At 37.3% G+C, this 25,280-nt stretch overlaps 1 protein-coding gene across 8 annotated transcripts in view; it reads left to right on the top strand.

Moving 5' to 3' along the window:
• The first annotated feature begins 1,400 nt into the window (after window positions 1-1,400).
• fam110b (family with sequence similarity 110 member B) overlaps window positions 1,401-25,280 on the top strand; it is a 176,081-nt gene continuing 152,201 nt past the window's right edge. For 7 of the 8 annotated variants that reach the window (XM_039754546.1, XM_039754545.1, XM_039754544.1 and 4 more), the window contains exon 1: window positions 1,401-1,748. The gene's annotated coding sequence lies outside the window, so the exon portion shown is untranslated. Of the gene's footprint in view, window positions 1,749-23,698; window positions 23,908-25,280 lie in introns of all 8 variants that reach the window. The other variant, XM_039754539.1, reaches the window with a different exon arrangement.

Below are 25,280 nucleotides of genomic sequence, written 5' to 3' on the forward strand. Positions count from 1 at the left end.
TTAGCACATTCTGTTTGTATCTGTTCTTATTTTTCTTTGTGTACACGAATTTCTTTTCCAAGTTCCAAATAGGTACTTTTGATATCGAAAGGAGACTTTAAACTGGCCTTGCATGAGGCATTTTGTGTGTCTGTGTGTGTTACTGTACCCTATAATGGACTGGCACCCCATCTATGACAGGGTACAGCAAAGCATAGGATATCCTTACCTGTTGCTGCAGTAATAGGCCCACATAAGCACAAGTTCATAATGATATATGGATAGCAGGAAAATAACCTCTTGGTATCTCTTCACACCTAGAACAAGGCCAAACAGCCTGAAAAGTTTCATACATGGATTGTTTATTTCAAATAAAGTTCACATAAAGCAGAACACTAAACAAAACAAGAATATGGAATGAGAAACAGCTTAAATCCTTAAGGCACCATGCATTGGTGCCATGCCCAGTCAATCAGTAAGCAAGGCAGTTCATTAATTTTATTATTGAAAAGCAGGAAAGGAAAATACAAATTCCAACCAATGGTGTAAGGTCCTTGTGTAAAGATAAAGTGTTTGGACCACATGGTCTGTTTAAGGGTAATTTATATTGGGCTGGAAAATCCATAACAACACTATTATTGTCTGTGAGTGAATGGGTATACACTGTATTTATCAATTTAACCTTTCACCTTACCCTTGAGGCCACCTTGTCCTTATATATGCATCAGATGTCAGTAGCCTTGATTTTATGACTCTGATCAATATCTTTGTTTTGAACAAACATGCCATTCTTAACCCTGCAAACTCAATCCTACAATGTGACTGCTAAACAAAGTGCTCTTTGCTTTTTGGTAAATGAAAGGTTACTTAGTTTATGCAGTAGTGTGAACTTTTATTGTTTATGTGATGGTTAATGTTTTCAATATTATAATGTATTCACTGGGATCAGTGCAGGGGTTAGGAGAACTGCCTCGCGAATTCTGGGTCCTGGGTGTAAATGCCCCTCCTATGTGTATCTGTGTGAAGTTGGCACATTCTCCTCATGTCAGCTTGGGTGTTTTTTTCCCACAGACTCGCGGGTTTAATTTATTGGAGATTCCAGACTGCCTGAGGGGGGCTTTGAAATGTTATTGGAGTGGACACCGACAGACTCTATGCCCTGCGAACCTGAACTGAATCAGGGAGACTTTCCGAATGGTTTACTGTAATATCGTTCTATGCCACCTGTGCACCCAGCACCCATTTAGCTCTTTGTGTGGATGCCGAGACGCACACACGCTTTGTCTGATTGGAAAAGAAAATAAAAGTGATGCGTGTCTGGTGACAAGACTGTGTTGCGAATATTATTTTTTTGTCGGGCAAAATGTAAAGTCTTCCCCTTTAAATCGAGATGGAACAAATCATTTAAGTTGCCAGGGAAGAAGAGACGGCTGCACGCTCGGCGCGTTCTAGTAAAATAACGTCACGCACGTCTGATCGCCGTTTTAAAATGTTTGCAGCTTTCTTAACACTCTGAGGACTGTCGCTGTAGTGTAGCGTGACAGTCGCGACGTCTGCGAGTGGACGAGGGCAATTTTTCCTGCTCGTCTCTCCACCCCCCGCCTTTCTATGAGCTCCAAATCTTGGTAGGGATTGCTGACAGCGGCGATTGAATTAGCGCTGCGGGACTGAAAGAGGCGGCAGTACAGCGTTAACCGCTGGGTAGCGGGTTTGCCAGTATATTCAAAGAGACGCGCTGGCTCTTGTCTTCTTGAGTGACAGGCTCGCAGGTAAGGCGATGACGATGCATTTAGTATTCTTGTGAGTGCCTTCGGGAAGGGTTATCTTTTTTTCTTTGAACGATATGATCGTGTGGCATTTTGAAAAGCGTAGCGGTGGCATGGGTTTCGCACCGCTGCAGAGCTCTATTCGGCTTCGACGTGGACCTGCCTGTAGCACGGGTGACAGACAGTTGCCTTCTGTCTCTTTTTACTCGTTGGTGCTCTCGCTATGCTTCACATTGTCCCTTCTGTATTTTATATACCGGAGAAGAATGATTTACGTGTGCATCGAGTGTGCCGACTGCCTCAACCATTTTAAGAAAAAGGGGGATGGGGGTGAGCTTTCCATGGAGGAGAGCTGAGCTCATCGCCGCCAACTCCACCATGCCCGAGTCGAGTCCAAATTACAAGGACAAGCACAGAACAGCTGCATTTTGTACTCAGTTCGGTATGCATCACGTAGTGTGGTCTGTCCTATGAGGACGTGCAAGAAACGCAAGTGCCACCGGCTAACAATGCGAGGAAGTTTTCTTTTACTGTTCCTGTGTCGAGATAAAGGGAGTGCGAGCCGCTATGCAGTGAAAGCTTTGTGCACGATCGAGTATCACGAGGAAATACCGTAAAGAGCCGGGATTGTGGCCTCGGAATCGGGAAGCCTATGGTTCTGGGGTCGCGTACACCTTGACAGACGGGTGTACCCTGTTGAACTGTAGATCACCACGGTGGCTTTGTTTCAAACCACTGGAATAATTCGTGCGAGCAATCGAATGTCGCTGAAAACATGAATTTTGTTTGCAGCTCGCCTTGGTCGTCTTTGCAGCATTTTTCTATATTGTTAATTCCATAATGAAAATGGGTTTTATTGTTGCTAGGTAAGCTTGCAAAAAGCATTCGAATGTCTATCCATTCATCTCAGTGTGTGTTACTTTACAACCCATTAGGTTCCATTCCGACTACTAGCCATTCAGCAGTGGCACAATATGGATAGAGCAGGAGCCAGTCCTGGACCGGAGACAGTTTATATTGCAGGGCACATACAGTACTCCCATAGTGACAGTCATTAGGTTGTAGGGCAAAGACGAAGCTTGCAGCAGGAGCCTTCTAAAAACACAAGAAGAATATGCAAACTGCAAGCAGAGGGCACCTAGGCCAAGTACCTGGGATTCATACAGATGCTCCATAGAAAAGCACTATATAAATGTAAAGAATTATTATAGTACAAATGATGAGAACAAGGTGGCAGTATTTAACAATTTGCAGCATCATGTATCATTTGCCAAAAAATTACAGTGAAGCATAAGCTGATGGTTGTTTAGAGTTACGGTATTATGCATATATTGAGAATAACTCGTATACACATACAGTACGTGCTGTAAAGATCTCGGCCATCCTGCTTTTCACACTCTTCTTACCTTCTGGCAAACGATAGAGGGCTGTTGGTACTTGCTCCAGTAGATGCAGGACACTTTCTACCCACAGGTCGTAAGGTATCTGAACAGCCAAGGACTGGTGGGAGATAATATGTGTACATCTGTGTGTGTATCTCCGGCAGCCATACATCCATTTCCTGAACACTCTTATCCAGTGCAAGCTCAGAGGGGAAACTGAAACCTATCCCAGCAAGCATCAGGTGCAAGGCAGAGAACAGTACATACATACAAGAGAGGTTAAAAGTAGGTTTACAGTTGTGTTTCTTGTATTATTACAAATTTATTAAGTATTGCATTATTTATTTGTATTATTTCTTCTTATTATTATTAAAGTGTGCTTGAGTGTAGCAATCAATAACTTGCATGTGTATTTCCATATGCACTGTAAACCTACTTTCACCCACCCCGTATATATTGGCTAAAGTTGCATGCTGTGAATACTTTTCATTTATTTTTTGTATATTTTTGTTGACGCTTCTGTGGAGACATGCAAGTAAGAATTTCATTGAATTATGTATGCATGACAATAATTTGTCATGACATTGTCAAAAACAAGGTAAGTTTATACATGGGGGGGCAATTCAACCAGGAAGTAATGTCACACAGCAATTCTACATACCTAACATATATGTAGTGAACATATATTTACGACAAAACCCAAACCTGTTCTGTACAAAATGCAAAATGACTGGCAACATTCTGTGTTTTTGAAATGCTCTTTAAAATGTCCAAAACCAGAAGACTTTTTATACACTTGGAGCGTTATAGTCAAGAAGCACTTTGAAGCTGTGACACTACATACAAGTATATGATGATTTGTGTCAGCATGCAATGGCAAAAGGAAAATACAAATAAAACATACTTCCACATTTGGAAAAGACAATATAAAACTCGGAAACACAATGTTTCAGGTGTACAAGTACCACCGTTTTTTTCAATAACAGTACATGCCTAATATATGGTAAATGTGTACTGTAAATCCTAAATGTGTAGAAAATGGAAAGAAACATATAATTGCCAGCATTGTCCATCTCTGTATTTTTTTTTGAAGTGTTACTTTAAAATTATATATCTGGTAACTTTACAGCACATTACAGTAACTGGCAGCTTTAAATACTGTATATCCACAGCTCTGCTACTTTACTGTCTTCACTTTTAGCATACCTCATGCTTACTGGAGTAAATAGTCAGATGCTTCATATGTGACAGTATTTTTTTCATTGTTCATCAGTTACACTAGAGATTTGTTACAACTATCATTTCTTAAGATTTATATTATTTTCACCATGCAACAGTTGGCTTTATTCTGTGCCAGACTGTAAAAAGTGGCACATTTAAATTTGTGTGGGTTAAAGCGTATCCTCCCAGTATAATATTTTGAAGGCACTCGGAAGTTTTAACACTTTCTAATTTAGTAACTGATTAAACCAGCTTACCTACAGCTAAGCAAAAAATGGGGACAATTTCAAAAGCTGGATTGCACCCCAAACAAAGTGCAGTTCAATAGACCAGGATTCTCAGTGGAATGGTCACTGACAAAGTTTGGTCAGTCCAAGAATTTATATTGTCGTAAAAACCTTCTCACTTGTTTGAGAATGCAACATATTATAGGCTATTTTGAGAGAGAGGTGGGGATGTCCTGGCAAGAATAAATATATCTAACCTGGAAAATGCATTAGAAGCAGTTGAACGTCTTCCCAGGGGTGTAACTCTTTCCTGGAATTTCTTTCCATTGATTTTTTTTCTTTAATAGTAATTCATAAAAAAAACATTTTGCTATTTTTTTTTGTTATTATCAGCAATACATTATTAATGATGATTAAGTGGAAATTAATGTATAAATAAATTTATCCATGTATATTTTTAGTTTAGATGTGCTTCCTTGCCTTGTTTGTTGCCTAGTTATTTATTTATTTATTTGCCAAAGTCATAAAAGCCTCAGTCTTGGTCTACTGCCAATACTGCATCATGCTGAATTTGGTTTCCCTTATGTTGTCTGAACCATGTCAGACTAGCTTTGGCCTCCACCTTGATAGCAGATTTAAGAGAATAGCTTTCCTGAATTTGTGAAAGGATGTTGTTTGGCTGCTAAAGTCCATCAGGAATACAATGATGAGTTCACATTATGGCTGATAGTTCTTTGGCTCAAAGGTGTAGTACAGAAATGTTGAAGGGATATTGATCATTTAAATGCACAGAATGAAACTTTGGGAGGTTATTAATTTTTGTACAAATCAGATGATGGGGCTTGGATGGCCATACTTTCAAACTTAGTCTAACATCCCATCCTTGAGTCTGATACTGCCTGGAAAATGTCCCTCTCTCAAATCATTCCATATTATACAATACAATACAATACAGTTTATTTTTGTATAGCCCAAAATCACACAGGAAGTGCCGCAATGGGCTTTAACAGGCCCTGCCTTTTGACAGCCCCCCAGCCTTGACTCTCTGAGAAGACAAGGAAAAACTCCCAAAAAAACCTTTTAGGGAAAAATGGAAGAAACCTCGGAAAAAGGCAGTTCAAAGAGAGACCCCTGTCCAGGTAGGTTGGGCGTGCAGTGGGTGTCAAAAGTAGGGGGTCAATACAATACAATACACAGAACAGAACAATTCCTTAATACAGCATTATAATAAAAATTTTAGAAGTACGGTTTAACAGTAGATGATATGACATAATTAGGTTTGGATATTTTTAGAGTCCTGGAGACCTCATCCATCAAGCTGCCTCCCCATTTGGCCATGCCACGGCTGAAACGTTGCTCCGATGAAAGGACCCCTCTTTCCCATGATTCCTGTGATCCTCCATCAGGGATGACTTTACCATAGGCAGGCAAACAACTTGGCAAGTGGGCCGTGGCACCAATTGCCACATTTGGGTACCGAGAAAAGAAACAGAATAGGTGAGGGTTAGTATTCAAATATAATTATCATGTTACTTATGTTATAGTGCTAATGACTAACAACAGAGATGCAGTGAAAATGTATGAAATGAATGGCTTGGTGATCATTTTTTAGTCTTGGCTTTTTGATGGAAAATTAATTTCCACACAGAATGACAAAGGAACAAACGATCACTTTGATAATTTTGTGACCCTGATCGAGTCTCTTAAATTCTCCCTGGCTCAGTTTGCATTTACCTGTTTATTACAAACTTCAGTTATAGTGGTTTATGGAAGTAATCCAAATATAAAAAAAAATAAAAATAATAAAATATATACATTCTATCTTTGAAAAAAATCAATTTTAATTTTGTCACCTTTCATTGAACACACACAGCAAAGCCACAACCGAAAAAAAGCCTGATGAAGTATAAATTTAATACTTAATTGGTCTTGTGGACAGATGAGACATCTGCCTTCATTCTGTCATCTCAGGGGGCTGCATGGTAACTTGATCAGGTAGTGGTAGTGCAGAGCACCACTTCAGAAGATCAGAAAAGACAGCAAAGAATAATGAGGATTAGTACAGATTGAGGATCTCAGAAGAACACAATAATTCCATATCCATAAAATCTATTAGGAATATAACTAAAATGTACTACAAAAAAGCCATATTAAAATAATGGGTTTTCAGCAGTTTTTTTAAAAATGTTCCACAGTATTAGTCTGGTGAATTTCTATAGGTAAGGTATTCCAGATTTTAGTTGCACAACAGGAAAACACTGCCTCACCACTTTTTTTATGCTCAGTTTGTGGAATTATAAGCAGACCTCCATTTGAAGATTAAAGGTTACAACTTGGTGTGTAGGGAGACAAGCATTCTAAAGTATAGAATGGAGCAAGATTATTTAAGGCTTTATAATAAACCATTAGCAGAATTTTAAAGTCAATTCTGAATGACACGGGTAACCAATGTAAGGGTGCTAAAACTAGTGAGATGTGCTCAAATTTTATTTTTCTAGTTAAGGTTCTGGCTGCTGCATTCTGCACTAATTAAAACTGATTGATGTCTTTCTTAGGTAGTCCTGTTAGGAGTGCATTACAGTAATCGAGTTGACTGAAAACAAAATTTTTTAGGGTCTTGTAAAGCTATAAGAGGTCTAACTTTTTCTATATTCCTTAACTGAAAAAACACAGTTCTCGTAATAAAGTTAATGTGTGATTTAAAGTTTAGGTCAGAGTCAATGATTACTGTACCCCTAAATTATTTAGTCTGCCTTGATTCTTAAACCTAAGGACTCAAGTTTATTTCTAATGCCCTCACTATATCCATGTTTACCAATCAGTAAGATTTAAATTTTTATTTCCTTTTTTAGTTTGAGAAATTTACTCTCCATTCATTTGGAAATACTGGTAAGTTATTGGATCAGAAAGCCAGGAGCATCAGGGTCATCAGACACTATTGAAAAATACAGCTGTGTGTCATATGCATAGCAGTGGTAGCTCACCTTGGGCTTTAAGATAATCTGGTCTAATAGAAGCATTTAGATCAGGGGTTCTCAACGTCAGTCCTGGGGACCCGCTGTGGCTGCAGGTTCTTGTTCCAACCAGCTTCTGTTTTTAATTGAACTCCTGGGCTAATTTAGTTTGAAAAAAGTAGTGGACCCAGAATAGATCCTTGTGGTACACCATATACTCTATTGTGTATTTCCGAAGTACAATCACCACAACTAACAAAACAAAGAATTTTCTACGTTTTAAGTAAGACTTAAATATTTCTTAAGAAAGTAAATGCAGAGTCTGTGTAATCTGTTTTTCAGTATTGTTCTTTTCTGAAGACAGGCTTAGTCTACAGAGATAAACATGTATTTGTTTGTTTGGTTCACAGTTTTATCCTGGGCATCCTACTAGTTTAGCATACTGAGCAAGTATTTTCATTCAAAATATATGTATATTTTAAAGATACCCTTATCCAAGACTACTTGCGCATTCAGTAATGTGAGACCTGAAATGGAAATACACTGAGTTGGTGGTGGGAATTAAATCGGGCAACTATAGGCAAAGCATTGTGAAGATTATATTATAACAGAAATTGAACTAACTTAGATAAAGAGGACATAAGACCTAAGTTTTGCTACCAGTGTAGACAAGTTAATAAAAAAACTAAACTAAAATAGTTAACACAAGAAAAATCTTAGTGTAATTAAATGCCAGCACACCAAACTTTTAAATGAGAAAGCCAAGAAAAAATGAAAGTGTAAAGTAAAGGACAAATGAATTGCAAACTATAGAATGTGTAAGAAAAGTCTTTGGTCCTTCTCTAATACTGTTCAGACATGATGGGTGTTCAGGCAATTTGACAAATAAGAAACCCACACTGTCTTGTAAAATTCTGTCTTATGTTAGTGCCACACATTTTATGATATTGTTATTTAAACAGTAAGCTATATAACATAAGAATGCAGACAAAAACACACCTGATTCAAAATGTAATGCTGAATGAAAGTATGTCACTTCTTGTGCATACCACTGCATATCAGTCCTAACTTGATAACAACAGAAAAATCTGCCAGCGATTACAAAAATGAACAAAACTACTTGTTCTTCAGATCCAATTACAACTAAATTTCTGATAAAAACCTGAGTATGCCTCTTGCAGTTCCCATATGAAATATAATTAGCTCTTTTAGGGCTAGTTTTTTCCCCCTTTGTTCTGGGGCTAAATATTTTTCCAAAAAGCTCAGTTTTCTGAAAAAGACACAAAGCAATGGTTTGACACATAAATCAACATAAAATATGTATTTATGACAAATGTCACTCCCCTACCCCTACAGCAGTGGCCTCAAACTCTGGTCCTGGAGGGCCACATTGGCTGCAGGTTTTCATTCTAACTCTATTCTTAATTAGTGAATTGTTTGTGATGCTAATTAATTCAGTTTCCTTTCATTTTAATTGACTTATGTTTTTAAGATCTGTTGCCCTGAATTTTGTTCCTCTGATTTGCTTCATTTCTTTCTTTAAATGGCACACAAACAGGAATGAAACGTGCAGTGAGTGAGCCAACAGAAGACCAACTAAGTCAGGGTCTCAAACTCCAACCAATTTTACTCCAACCCGTTGCTTAATTAGGAGCCAATTCTTGTTGTTGATTGAACCCGTTCTTTAATTTCATGGCTTGTTGCTGCTCTCATTGTGCAATGGCATACTTTTCCAAAATTATTATATTCTCTTTTCTAAGAGGACTGTTAAAATGTTTTGTGGACCTGAACAGATCAACATTCCTGAGACCTTCTTTCTTTATTTTCAGATACTGTATGATGGGCACAGTTTGCTGCTCACGTTTTAGCTCATTTTATATCTAATTATTTTTTGACTGCTAATTAAAGAAAAAGAAACATTTGAGGGCTCTGAGTCTTCAACAACAAGTCAATTAATATTAATTCAAAATAAGTTAATTAGCAAAAACAGGTCACTAATTAAGAAAAGGGTTAGAATGAAAACCTGCAGCACTGCAGCCCTCCAGGACCAGAGTTTGAGAACATTGCCCTACAGTATGTTAATTCACATACTTGTTACATACTTATTACATACCTGTTTATCTCATCACTCATAAGCTGAAAAGCACTTTCTGGAAAAAAAAGACTGCTTGAAGTAGTTGAGTGGCTGATGTGGACACCAGGAGTCGCTCTAGGTTTCCAAACACCCAACACAAACAAGCTCAGACACAAGTTAAAAAACTAAAGAGTCTTTTATTACGGGAAAGTCTTTAAAGCAAGCATTTCCTACCATAGCCACAAGTACAATAAGCACAGTGGGCACACAGCAACTCTCTTCTTCCTTCTGTCTGTCTTTCACTGCCTCCTCCACTCCCCCTCGTCTACCTTCCTCCTGACTGTGGCTCTTGGAATGAAGGCAGCAGGCTTCTTTTATGCTGTACCTTGGAATACTTCCGATGGCCCATTAGTGTGGTCTGGAAGCACTTCCAGATGAAGCGGAAGCCTGACAACATAGGGCTCTGCCCAGAGAACCCACCAGGGTATGTTGAACTCTGACTCCCATAAAGCCCTGTGGGACCTTGCAGTGCTGTAGCAACCATGGGGGGCTTCCATCTAATGCCCTGTACATATTCTCTCCCCCAATCCTTCCGTTGCAGAGGCATCCTGGCTGGGTAACGGCCCTGGTTGTCCGCTACACTGATAATCCATAGTGTCCACAAGCATACCGTGTCATTTGATGTCCAGTTCAGTCCAGTTGCCAGCTTGCCTCCCAAAGATCAATGACTTTGTAGTCTTCCCAAGGCGAACATTACAGTAGGCATATCAGCTACACAAGTGTGTTCAGCACTATAGTCAGCTGGGGACCAATCAGCTGAAGGAGGTACCTGTCTTTTGTTTTCGTTTTCCAGATTGTTTGCATCAAAATCTGAGTTTGATAAGTGTCTTGTGTAGTTCTCCTAGGCGAATGTTGCCATAGGCTCATCAGCTGCATGATCAGCTTGGGGCCGATCAGCTGACACAGGTACCTGACTTTGACTATCGATCTCCAGATCCCTTGCATCAAAATCGAAGATCAATAGGTCAAGTGTCCAATTCAGCAATAATTCACAATAAATAAATACATAATACTCACTGAGTATTTTGCTTTGCACGTTCGCTTCACTTCCTTGCCCAATGTCGATGCCATTCTAGATTTTCATTTACTCTACACTACTCACACACACATGAATTCGATGTGGAAAAAAAAGAAAATGCTACAACATCATTTGTATCTTATAATCACAACTAATGCGAAAAAACTATGTTTGTTTTCCTCCATATCATTACCTAGAAACAGATTAAATGCAGTCATAGACATTCTAATATCTTTCTGATTACAGTGAATTATATTTCTTATTATAGTAATGATACTTTCAAATTTACATGACTTTTTTGATTACAACAAGATGCGCTGACAGTAATGACCAAAATAATACAGAAACCAAACCTTCTGGTACATACAATCCTTTCCATATAGCCCTTTTAGCTGCTGCTAGCAGCACCATCAGCAAGCAGTTCTTTAAAAGTGTGTAAATTTCACAATAGTTCTAAGTCGGTGTAAGAGATTAGGCAGACTGTGATAAAGAGCTGGGGCACCACCCAGTGACCCTCTATAATTGAAAAGCGGAAAATAAGCAATAATTACAAGGAATGTCTTTTTAGACGGGAATTTCCCAGTGAACTAACTTCAAAATGGCTGAACTTCCCGTTATATGTCCTTCTGGCAAGAAGAGGCGTGTCCAGGTGGACAGACACCAGAAGTGGCGTCACAGCTGTCAGTCATTCAGTCTGCAGAGGAAAGAAGAGAATCGACATTAGAACACAGTTCCAAACCCTGGAGTTGTGGGTAATTGCAATCATCAAAGCCTTCAGTTGTCCCCTATGTGCACGCACTTGACAAGTCTTCATAACAAAGGGCCAGCATTTTATTACATGGGCTTGATAATTACATTAAGTTGTGCGGTACCATTCATGTGTTACAGGTGGGACTTGATAATGGCGTTTTTTTGGTTATGGCAATTACACAGATATGAACAAACTTATGAAAACTATAAACCATTCTTTTCAACTGAATGTCAATTAACTTGAATCTTGCGATTCTTTTTTCTTTTGGTTTACGAACAAAGGAAACCAGTTTGAATGTGAATGGATTTGTAGCAGCCATTGCTAACAGAGTGGAGTAGTACCCGACATTATAGACTTTGTCACTATTGTGTGCTTTTGTGCACATGTGTTACTGAATACTCTATAACCGCAATAATCTCGATCGTCCGATGTCTGTTTAACTGACAAAGACTGCTGCTTCCAATTCCACTGTGCCTTCAGTGTTGTCGCAGTCTTTGGCAATCACTCAGCAAAGACAGCTTGTCTCTGTTGAGGGTTCATTCATCAGTGCTGGGATTTTGTGCCATCATTGTGCCTTTTCCAACTCTGTGAAGTTGTTTATCATGATCAAAAATCTTTAGGATGTTTAAGAATTAGGTTAATATTCTGTACATATTTGTGGTCCATTTTAAATTATTAGTTGTTTGTGATTTTAAAGCACAGTACATTAACTTCACTGTCATTTTATTAATAAGCACAAAATGTTTTTCTGTAACGTAAGTAATAAAGAATGTTGCATTTTAGGATACTGCTTAATGGGCAAAATTGGGTTATTAATGTAAACAATAACAGAACTCAGGGCCTGATGTATTTAGTTTGTATTTATCGTATAGTTATCTTTATGTACAGATATCTGACAGCATCATACAATAATAAATGTCTCTGCATTTCAACATACATGAGTATCCTGAGAGATAGGTCAACGAAATTATTTGAGTCTCCTGGTTTGGCACTGAAAAAGTATAAATAGTGTTTTTTGATTCCCTATGTGCAATGATTAATTTTAACTAGCAGTGTACGGGAATAGCCGTGTCACACTCATTTCTGCTATACAAGATTATGTTTAAACTACCTAAGTTGATTGTTGCTTCAAATCTAAGAGATTCATTTCTGAAATCAGAAATTCCTTTCCTCCTTTGCAGACATATGTTAAGGGGTTAATGTTTCAATCTGTTTTTAGCTGAAAGAGAGCATGCAATTTTGGATTTTTTTTACTACTTTAGGGTGGTTATTGTGGTACAGTAGTTATCACTGCTGCTTCACAGCTCTAGGCAAATAGGCTTGATTCCCAGCATGGCTATGTCTGTACAGAGTTGGAACCTTTCCTCCTGTACAAATGGGTTTATTCCATGGTTACTCTAAAATTTCTCCCTCATATCAAAGATGTGTATTAGAATAACTGGTGACAGCTTTGGCTCTGTAAGAATGACTGTAGATGAATGTGTAAGTATGGCCTGCAATGTACTGATACTTTTCTATCACTAATGTTAACCATGCCATAGCTACCTGAATGAATAGTTCACAACACAGAGGCCCTGTTTAGAGTTTATTGTTTTCATATTTAATCCAATTATGCGTACCACATAATTGTCATCAGTGTCTCTCACAAAACATTATTACATATATAGCTTACTTGGGAACATTTTTTTAAGTTTTGGAAGGCTGGGAAATGGCCTTTCTTAAACATTACAGTAAGATGTTTTCTTTTGATTTTAGGGACATTTACATTATATTTTAGTTTAATTGTTTTTTTTTTGTTTTGAAATATTAAAAAGTACTTTAATTTTATGTTAAAATGTCAATGACAGAAAATTGCCCTCTCATCAAGTTTTACATGTGTGGCTAACATTTTGCTTTTGAAGAGTGAGAGCCACATGATTCTATATCCAGATATCTTGTAGCTGGAAATTCTGTTTATTGAGTGCTTTTTAAAAGTTGCTTTTAAGCTGAGTGGGAGGGTATGGATTATTGTCTTTTATCAAAGGGCACATGTCTCTTACACTGTTTCTCAAGAAAAACTGCTGCTTCATGTAATGTGTACAACTCCTTATTTTTTAATTTAACACTTATGAGAAAGAGTGGAATTCAAAACTAGGCTTTTTGAATTAAAAAGGGACACACACGATGTTTTCAAGGCACAGCTTTTGTGGGAAATCAAGTGTGGATTAATTTTAATAAAAGGATGGGAAGGCAAAAATCTTTTTAGATGTTTGAATACTGCATTTTCCACTTTTTCCAGTGTCCAGATTGGTATTTGATTAATTAGTATCACTGTATGTGTTTTTAGCACTTTATTTAGCCTTTAACTAATAGAATTTGGAAAGTAAATAGCAAAATGCTCAAGGTAGTCAATGATTATAATTGTTAGGTTGACAAATAATTGTCAAGTACCACTCTTGACTGACACTGCCCTAGCTTTTTTTAATTGCAGATAGGGAACATTTTTTATTTAGGATTTTTTAGGATACCCTGTTTAATTTTACGAGAAAGCTCTAAACCAGCGTTTCTCAACCTTTATGTATTTGCGATCTGAGTTTTCATAACAGTTTTAATCGCACTCCCCTAACGTTTTTTTGAAAGGAATCCACTAATACCAATTTGTTCTTTTTTAATTATTTATATATCATAGATGCATATTTTATTATACCTACTTAACTTTTATTGACATTTATCTAACTCTATATTTATTTTTCTAGTATCAGAATGTAGTTTAAGTAAATTTGTTTTGGTTTCAATACATGTATTTTTCATATTTTCAATTCTTTTTTTCACATCTTTGCGCCCCCCCCCTTTTTTTTACTTCGCGCACCCCCTAGGGAAGCTCGCCCACAGTTTGAGAACCACTGCTCTAAACAATGCATAATTGTACAAATGGTCTTATCAGTCTCTACAACGTTATTATTTTTATGCAGGCAGATACTGGTAGCCAATGCCATTCAGAAACGCCAACTGCCTGGTGGTGCAAGCAAGGTCGTACAGTTCAAAAGACTTTAGTTGCATTTTTTATTTTTGCAGTTTATTTTTAAGGTTGAAGCCACAGGTGTTTAAATTATACACATCTCGTGTTGTAATTGTGTCCAGACTAATAAAAAAGCGATAGACTTGGTTTGGTTGCTTTGGTTGGATAGATTTAAGGCCTTGTCACATTTGATGACTTTTCCAGGAAATTTCTGTTGTTGCCTTCTTTAATGTAATCTTAGTGAGTCAGAAGCAGTAGGTGGTGTGCTCCTATCTAGCCATTGCCTACTGCACCATGGCCAGTGACTGACACTAAATAGTCTGTTACTTATTCAGATTAAATCAGAAAGGGTTTTCTTTAGTCGAAGGAGCATGTGAGAGCTGACAACCAATTAATACTAATCTGGAAGTACAATACATACACTGATCAGCTACATCATTAAAACTGCCTAATATTGCACAGCTCCTCCTTGTGCTATAAAAAACAGGTCTGACCCATCAAGGCATATACTCCACAAGACCTCTGTGGTATCTGGCATCAAGTGGTTAGCAGCAAGTCCAGTAGGATGTGAGATGGGACCTCCATGGATGGAACTCGTTTTTCCAGCACCTCCTATAGATGATTGATAAGACTGAGATGTGGGGAATTTGGAGGCCAAGCCAACACCTTGTGTTCTTCAAAACATTGCTGAGCATTTTTTTTTGTGTGGCAGGGCACATCATCCTGCTGTAAGAGGCCTACTGTCTTCAGGGAATACCATTGCCATGTAGGGGTGTATGTCATCTGAATAAATCTTTATATAAGTGATAATGTGTCAGAGTAACATCCACATGCATCCCAGGACCCAGGATTTCCCAGAAGAACATTGTCTAGACCATCACACTGTCTCAGCTTGCCATCTTCCCTTAGTCTATCCTGCCGCCATCTCTTCCCGAGGTAAACGATACACATGCACTTAGCTCTCGACATAATCTGAAAGAAAATGTAATTCATCAGATCAGGACACCTTCTTCCATTGCCCCATAGTCCACTTCTGAAGCTCATATGCAGGGATTAGCATGTGTGACCGTCTGTGGCTATGCATCTATGGCTACACAGCAAGCTGCGATGCACTGTGTATTCTGACTCCTTTGTCTCATGGCCAGCATTAATTTTTTCAGCAATTTATGCTACAGAATCTGTTCTGGAGGATCAAACCAGATTCTCGCTATATGCATCATTGAGCCTTTGGTGCCCATGACTCTGTCACCAGTTTACCCGTTGTTTGTCCTTAGACCACTTTTGGTAGGTACTAACCTCTGCACACTGAGAATAACTGGAGACATGTTTTGCCTTTTTAACTAAATTATTTACCACAGGAGCTGAAGTCTCAGTTTACTTCTCCAGCAGCAAAGAGAAATGAAATATGTTCCTTTTAATGCAATTTTAATATAGGTTTACTGTTTGGTATTTTGATATGAATATGGTTGGTATCTATTTTTAAGTACAGGGAGGTTTCTTGTTACATTTTTGTAGTCACTTAATTTTTTGGTAAATTCCTAACTTCCAGAGCATCAGCCATTTCTGTAGAGTCACAAGCAAAAAGACCTTGGTTGAGTATTTCATCTGAAAGCCAGTGCAAGGATATTGTGACTTTTTTGAAGGTTACACAGTAATTCTTTAGTCATAACAGAATTTTAGTAAAAAAATCTTGTGGTATCAAGCTTCATGAACATAAGAATATAGAAGATACATGTAACCTTAATGATTCAATTGGCATTATTTTATTTTTTCAGTAAAAGTATTAGCAGTGTATACACTTTTGATTTTTATGCAAGGGTTCTACTAACCTTCATTGTTAACTGTGTACCTACTAGCCATTTTTCCTGCCAAAGCATGTTTGAGGTACACAACACAAATGAAACACAGACCACATCAAATTGAACTCTTAGGCCTTTAGAATCTGGAGACACCAGAGCGGTGTACTCTGTGCATCACTTTCTAGTTGAATATTGACTTCCTTATGCTTGTTTATTTTATGTAGTTACTCAGAAGCAAAAGCATTAGTTAGACATGTAAAAAGTCCTTCTAGAGACATTGTTTTAGGCAGAGCCTGATATTTTACATTAATATGGATACAGTAACATGGAATTGTCAGAATCAAAACTAACCTGATGCTATATTAAGAGGAAAGGGAAGGCTTAACCACTTCAGGCTGGTATTTAGTTATGTGTTCAGAGGTGGTTACTATTCCATTGTATTGCTGTCTACCCATTCATTTAAGGGATCTCCATGCTTTCATTGGTGATTGATTGGACACAAAGCTGACATGGAAACATTTGGCCCCAGCAAGGAACCAGTTCTTGAAAGGAGGCCAGTGTCAATATGTGTATACCATCATTTTAGTACATCCTTGATGGCTGTATCCTTGAATGAGACAGGTCACCTCAGATCTGTTTTGGCTAGGTTGTTTCTTATATTTAGGTACATAGCTGATTAAATGTGAGCACTTCCATTTACTTCCTTCCAGCAACTAGCATATGGACTAACTGGAAATTGTAGGAAATGGTATGTTTTTTATTTTCTTTTTAAATAAAGCACATGAGACACATTTATGTATATATACTGTATATATTTATGTATATATATATATAATAGAGAGAGAGACATGTACTGTATGTATATAAATAAAGCACATTTATAAATACACGTATACATAAATGGTATCACCATAATTATTTTACCTCTCTCCAACATCATAGGTCAAATAAGGCCCTATGCCATTGACTGTTGCAACTTTTTAATTTGATTTTGTAGGTATAATTATTCTTTTGTTTAGTATTTCTGTATTGTTTGACAATGGGTTTGTTGCAGATAAACACCTAGAGTTGAATGCCTGAATGTTGTAGCTAGTGCTCCTTTGTTTCAATGTTCCAGTGTTCCTCGTTGAATAATATAGCCAATTTTCCTTTAGTGTTGCTGAATGCCTGCCTGTTTACTGCACTCTTCAGATAAGGGAGGACTGCCTTCATGTTGGGAGTGGCAGATTTAGACAGGTTTTTGTCTGTGCAATATGCGTAATATTACCTATACGCAATTATTTTTTAAATTTTCAGTTTAGAATTATGAAGCAGTTGATGTTCAATAGGAGGTCAATTTGCATCCAGGGCAAGTTGGATAGATTTTAGAGTTGTTCACATGTCATTTGTAATTGTTTTACTTTTATGCATGCAAAGCCATTGAATTTGCAGAGGGGGAATGAATGCATATCAAGGTAATAAAATAACTTTCTTTGTTCCACAGCATTAAATCGAGATCAGTCATAATGTGAAAGTGCTTATTGTATAACCTAAAACATCATGCAGTGGCACAGTGACTACCTCTGCTGACTGTCCTGGATTTGAATCCTGTGTCAGGTCTTTTCTGTATGGATACAGTGGTCTGTATTTTTTTTCCAGGGTGATCCAGTTTTCCTTCCATGTCCTCAATAATGCTTTGCTTAGATTAATTGCCATTTCAAAATGGCATCCGTGTAAATGTGTTTGTGTGTGTGTGAGCGGGCCCTTTAATAGACTGACTGTTTCCTGCCTTGTGCCTAGTGCTGCTAGAATAGCCTTCAGACCCCTCATGACACTCAAGTGGATTTAGGCTGGTTTGAGATTGTTATGAAATACATTACCTTAGCCTGGAAAAAATTAGACTAAAAGCACAAGAATTTTATATTTTATATGTTGTAAATTAAAAATTCCCTCAGACATGTGTTAAATGTGCTAATATGTTAAGCAGTGAAAGAGGCTTTACTTTCGACAAAGCTATCTTATTACATTATAGTCTGGCATATACAAAAGTTTTGTGCCAATGTATATTACTTTGCAGAGTAAAAAAAAATTCCAAACTATTCTTGTATGTAAATTGGAACTTGCTCTTAAATGTCTGCTAATGAAAATATTGGTAAATATATGTCATTTTTTAATTACTTATTTTACAGAATAACATTTTAGACATATTAATAAAATGACAGTGGAACATTTTTTTTTTCTATCTTAAATCACCAAAACAAATTACTGAAATGTTTCCTCAACAGTGATATGCAGCCTTTGCTGAGGAATTGCTAAGCATGTAATTTCCCTTTTCCAGCTGCATTATTCCTTGAGATGAGACAACTGAAAGGTGTGCTTAGGGCCAGTTGGTGATTGAGCTGCGTAAATGTGAATGAGCTTACTATACAAGTTTGCATACTACTGACAAGTGCACCTGAAACAGCAAATGATTGCAATTAGTAGGAAAGTCTTTGGTGAACATTATTAATTCTCACTGTTAAAGTTGCTACATGTTAATCTGCATCACCGTTAATTACAGGTGCTGCATATTAATCTGCATTAAAACTAGTTTAGGTTGTTCAAAATGGAAAAAATGAAAGTCGATTGATGAAAATGAATTAACATTCAGTTGAAAAGAAACATTTTTGTAGTTGTGCTCATTTGCGACTGCAGAGTTGCCATAACCTGAGACACCTGTCCGTATTATAACTAACTGTATACATACGGATTCAAATAAACGTGATAATGTTATGGAAATTCCAGGCCATTTTTGTCTCTTTACGTGTCTCTGTCTTTCTCTCTCTCTGTCTCTGGCTGTTATTCTAGGATTGCGTGCCACAGTTGTATCCCATTATTAAATATTAAATACCCAAAAGGCTGAATGGACAGCATGGTGGTTTGCTTGAAAATTTTTGTCAAGTGTACTTGTTTTTTATATGACTAATTTTTCTTCTCACATCCCAAAAGCATATTGGCCTGATGCTGATGGTGCGCCCAGAGTTGGTTTTTATTTTAGGCTCGAACTTCCCAGACTCCTGTAATGGAAAATGTGGATATACAGTACAAAATGCATTAAAGGTTGATTCCCTTAAAAAGAGAAGTTATGAATATTATTTGCAGTATTAAATTTTGTGATGTAAACATTCTAGAAGTAAAGTTTGTTCATGGAAATCTGAGCTTCAACATCTTTTTAACCCTTTCCCTAAGTGTTACCTTTTCATTGGTTTTACTTGTGATTTTTAATTTTCTACAGTCAACCTTACACTTTTGCAATGATATAGACAAAGTCATTACACATCTACTGTACCTCAAAGTGTCAAATAATGGCTGCCTTTAGAATCACATTGCTTTACACTCTTCCTGTCAGTGGGTCTTGTCTATGTTTGAGGTGTGAAAAAAAGAGAATGTGTGTTCTGGTGTGTAGTGTAAAGAGCAAACATTATGTTGCAGCTCTAGCACGTAAGGTTAAATGATTTTAGCGGTCTTTTTGATTTCTCTTTTTTATTTGAGCTTAAAACTGTGGTCTTATTCTAATGTATTATAGAAATTAAGTGGAACATAAACTATTGACCTATCATCAAATGTATAGGTTTTCTGGAAATTGTGTGCTTAATTTTGGAGTAATTGCATGAGTTGAGTTTTTTAAGGGGAATTTTTTATTAATCATTTTGTGTGCAGTGTTTTAGAAAGGATTATTAATTCCTGTAAAATCAGCCCATTCTCCACTTTTGTTTTATACGTTTTTCTGTTTGCATTACAAACCTTGCTGCGCCACATTTTGTTCCTTTAGAACATTAGAAGGTTATTATTAAATCTGAGTATTATTTATGTAGGTTATTGTAAGTCTGATTTGATATTTCTAGGCGTTCGTTCACATGAGTAGCTTGTCTGGTTTGCATGTTGTTTTTATATGATTTATTTTCTGTCATTTTTATTTCATAGTCATTGTTTTGCTTTTGTTTTATTTTTTTTTCTTTCCAGGGAGTTGAGTTTTTTTGGAAGTAAAAAATTCACTCTAAGAGATAACATTAGACAGTGTCAAAGGTGGCTGGGGTGGCGACCCGGCCGGGACGCTTAGGAGGACCGGAGGAGGGCTTGCGCCTTCCCCAGACCATCTGGGGGCGACTGCCCTGGTTCCTTTGGGGGCCACAGGTACAGAGCTTTGAAGCTCCACCCTGTAGGGGCCCGTGGTCGCCGCCAGGGGGCGCCCCCATGCCTTGGACGGGTGCTGGGGGGAAGAAGAGCAGGGACACCTGGAGTGCTTCCGGGGATGCAGCCGGCGCTTTCACCACACGGGGGTGTGTCCGTGGAGGATTGCCGGAACCCAGCTGGAGCACATTCGGGTGATAATAAAAGGGGCCGCCTCCCTTCATTCAGGGCTAGAGCCGGGTGGAAAAAGGACTAAGCAGGAGAAGAGAGTGTGGAGGCGGTCTGAAGAAGGCATTGTGTGGCCAGGACTTTGGGGGTTTGTGGTGCACTTTGAACTTGTAAATATTGTAAATAAACGTGTGGTGGTGGTAAACAACATGTCTGCCTGTCTGTGCCCGGGTTACGGTCACAACAGGAAAGAATGTACTGTATTATTATTCAGTTAGACAATAATTTGATGATGAATCTTTGTGTTACAGTGGTCAAAGCATTCGACTTGAAACCATATGGCCACCGTTTCTTTCTGACTTGCTGTGTGACCCTGAACTGTACGTATATCAGTAAAAAGTTGTAAGGTTTCTTGAACTTGTAAGGTGCCTTGGATGAAGGCGTTAGCCAGATATATAATCATTGTTTGCTATCTTGTAAGCATACTATTCTTGTTACCATGATTTTTCTTTGTGATGGAGTCATCCCATTTAGTTGAGCTCAAGTAAATGTCTGAGAATATTAATCCGATTCTGGTACCTTGTTTTGCATTATTGCACTCTTGCAATTGAAGAGATGATGCTTCCTGTCGCCATGGTATTTGGTGGTGCATAAAGGCACTGAATATAAATTAAACCCTTTTGAGATTCTAAATTACAAAATTATCTTGATGTGAATAATAGGATGAGAGGATTGCTGATGCATGGTTGCTGTTTGAAACAGTTCTGTAATAATATTTAAGTTATCAGTGTTGTTTCATTTTTTTTTATTGTTCATATAATTTACTTTTGATTTTATTTACAGCGTTTCATAGCTCATCAACAACAATATTGCAGCATGTTATTAGACAAGAAATAAGTCGGCACCAGATCTAATCAGCTCTGATACTTTTTCTTGAAAATAAAAAAAAAATCCAGGACACAATTTGCCAGCAACATCTAGCTGAACCTGGTTCATTAATAAGCTGCATATTCTAACCACAGGTTTTATAAAGGGTAATTTATGTATATTGTCATAACTAATGCACAGCTTCAATTTTATGAATAAAATACATCATTGAAGTCGCAGTGCTTATTTTATTAGCAATAACAGCTAAGATTAGTTCAAGAGAGTCATGTCGCTGTTGCCAAATGGCTGTTTGAGTAAACTGTAATACTTGGACAAAATGAAGTAATTTAAATTTGCTATCATTTACACACGTTAATTCCAAGTCAGAGTAATGATGTCTTCACTGAAAAGTAAGAAAGAAAGTTAACTGCTTAAATAAAAATATAAGAACACATTTTTGAAAGGTGAATAAAGTTTTTATATATAATAAATTCAGAATAATTTATTTTTTCTTGTTGTAACTGTTTTTTTCATTATAAATAAAAACTAAAACAAAAGCTTTTACCCCCATTCTTGATTATATTAAGAAAGTTGTTCCTCTTATTAAAAAATGCTATAACCATATTTGAAAATCTTTATTTTTTCTTGATTGATAGTGACAATTATGTGCAGTTACATAAAGCAAATCCATAAAGTGACAAGTATCTAGAGCTTTCAAATACAATAAGCCAAGTTCGGCTGTATTTTTTATTACCAAAACAACATGTCTTTTGAAGAAACTAAACTTCTTTTGGTAATTGATTTGTATTAGCAGTTAGAATAGTTTGCAGCATAGGCTTTAGTATATTTTTAACAATTGTAAGAATAACCATCAGACATTGCGAGGGTTTGGGGCAGCCACCCGTATACTTTTTCCTGGCTGCAAAACTGTTGCAAAAGTGTAGACATGTTCATACAATAGTGTCCAAAACAGAACTGACTTATTATCCACAAGATAGCAGCTTTAAAGGCCAGTAGGAGAAGTGATGTCCTCAGGACCGGGACCGGAAGTGATGTTGTTGGCTGCCCCAGAGCCGGGCGAGATTTCCCTAGAATGGTCTGTAAAAGATCGAGAGGGAGAAGTAGTGCACTTCACCAGCCCCTGGTCCAGCAAGGAGTTACATGTACTCAAGCCCTTTAGTTGTCTCCTAAACACACGTGTGTGACACAATGCAGTTGAATTTTAAAGAGGCAAGTAACTTCAACTGCGTTTAAAATCCACCAGGAAAAGTTAGAGCAGTAAACTTGAGCAGCTAGTTTATTTCAAATAGTCTTTTATCCAAAGTTTGTTATTTTATCCAAGGTTTGTGATTCAGGTACACATGAGTACTGTACTCTTTAAGGAAAGTGTAGCTATGTACTGATTATTTGTTTTTTCACCTAAGTCAAATTAATTCACAAAAAAACAGCTTTCCACCAGCCATCCAGGCATGAGAGGCATGCAGACAGCTGATGAAGTACAGGGTGGAGAGGATTTAAATGCAGGATTACATTTTAACAATGTAAATTGCATACAATAAATCCAGTGCAGAAAATTGAAAAACACATGCCTACCATTTAATTTTAACAGTGATTTATTACTTTTTTTTTTTTTTTAATAAAAGACGGTTCCCTGGTAACCTTTTCTGTACTATTTACTGATTTGCTTGGTGATTTTTTTTCTGCACTTGATCGGTTTACTTTGAATTGCGTAATTTAAAAAAATAATTTGGACTGTTCTGGTTTATGCCAGTTTATGATGTTGTGATTTGCCCTGATCTGTGTGCATCATGGAGTCTGCAAGAATAGTATAAGGAGGTTAAATGTCTCCAGATGACATGTAATGGAGACTAGACATTACATTTTACTGGACTGTACGCAAGGCCATTGGCTCAGTCTTCTCTTAGACCTGTTTTGATTTAGAAGATGGATGAATGAGTGCACTCGTTATTGACAAACACTTGTTACTTATTTATAAACCATTAAAGTTAAATTAGGAAATAGTAATACATATATTGATTTTAATGCAGGCTTTGCGGCAAAGACTGGGTTCAGAAATGTCTTTCTTGTTTCGTTTAAAAACTCCCAAACAGTTATTAGAAACACAAATGGTTGCTCCAGGCATATCCTTTCCACATAATGAAAGAATGCCTCATTTAGGTGCATGGGGAGAAGCAGCAGTGTCTGTTTCATTATGTGTAATATTCTAATGTTTTAAAATATAATGTTATAAAAATATCTTAAATACAATTTATCTTTATTTTCAGATGTTATGGTATGCTACGAAATTATACAGTTAATTCATTTGGGTCTTGCCACAATTCTCATGGAGAACGTGAGCATCAGTGTGTATTTGCACGTCATTTGATGGGCTGGCACGCTGTCCATGGCTGTTTCCAACTTTAATGTCCAGAACTGCCATCATAAACTCCACCTACACCCAAAACCTTTCCATCGAGACCCTGGATTAATATAAGTGAGTTGAAAAACGTTATCTTGTGACTATCTATTCATACATTGTCTGAGTCAGCTTATCCCCTTCAGGGCTGTCAGGAGATAGAGCCTATCCTAGCATTATATGGTGCAAAGTACAAATTAATACTTAAGGAGGTTGCAATAAGTCGCAGGGTACACTTGCTCACCCTCATTTAAGCATCAGCACAAACCATTGCACCACTGGCTTACCATGCATACTGCTAAATGGTAAACTGAAATGCAGTCATTAGAATATACGTAGCTGCTTAATTCAGACTTGTTATTGTATTGTGAAAGAACAGATTAGATCTCCTAAAAGTTGATATATGTCAGTAACTGTAAACACTGCCCTTATGTATTGCCAACAGTGTGTCATCTTTGCTTTGTGAAGGTTTGAACTGCCTGTTTGATAAAGAGAAGGCTGATTATAATTTTGTGACTTAAGGTTTAAAACAGGAACTCGTAACATTGACAGGATATTGGTAATTTTTTTTTTTAATTTATATGTAACGTGGTTTGAGTGGTAAACGGCACTGAAAGAAAAATTAGTCTTTCTCATATTGTATTACATACTGTATTTTACAAGTATACATTTTACCTCCGATTAATTTATGGCACTCTGCAAAAACTCTTAATCAGTTCAGCCTCCCAGTTTCTACTGATTTACTGTGAAAACTTCAGTTATTCTCAGAGCCCACTTGAGATTAAACACTTAGGCCGCTGTATGCTGACTTTCATCTTGTTTGTACTGTAGAAGGATTTATTTAATATTGGTGTTCTTGGTATACCTAACTTTTTTTTCCCTTCTGCAAAAGCTACATAGAATTTCATTTAACCTCTGCTTTTATAACCTCTTGTCTAGATTACTGCAGTGCACTTCTTTTTGGAATTAGCCAGTCCACCATTGCTTGGCTACAGCTGGTGCAAAATGCTGCTGCTCGATTTTTAACTGGTACAAGCAAGTACACAGACATTACCCCAATTGTGGATTCCCTTCACTGGCTTCCAGTTTGTTTTCGAATCCATTTTAAGATTCTTGTATTTGTTTTTTAATCCTTTAATGGTTGTGCTCCACATTATCTGTTGGAACTGTTGCACCCATATGTACCATCTCGCTTGCTCAGGTCAGCAGACCAGATGCTTTTACTTGTTTCTAAGACACGATGCAAACTTAGAGGGCTTTTTCAGTTGCAGCTCCAAAACTCTGGAATGATTTGCCATTGCAGGTTAGGTAGGCTTCTTCACTTGCTGTCTTTAAATCTTATTTAAAAACACACCTTTACTCCCTGGCCTTTGACCCAGTGTGAGATGTTGACTTGGACCTTAGTTGACTATCTAAATACTTTTTTATTATGAATTTCTTCAGCTCTTATG

The sequence above is a fragment of the Polypterus senegalus genome, chromosome 5 (genome assembly GCF_016835505.1).
Source record: "Polypterus senegalus isolate Bchr_013 chromosome 5, ASM1683550v1, whole genome shotgun sequence".
In the NCBI taxonomy this organism is placed as follows: Eukaryota; Metazoa; Chordata; class Cladistia; order Polypteriformes; family Polypteridae; genus Polypterus; species Polypterus senegalus.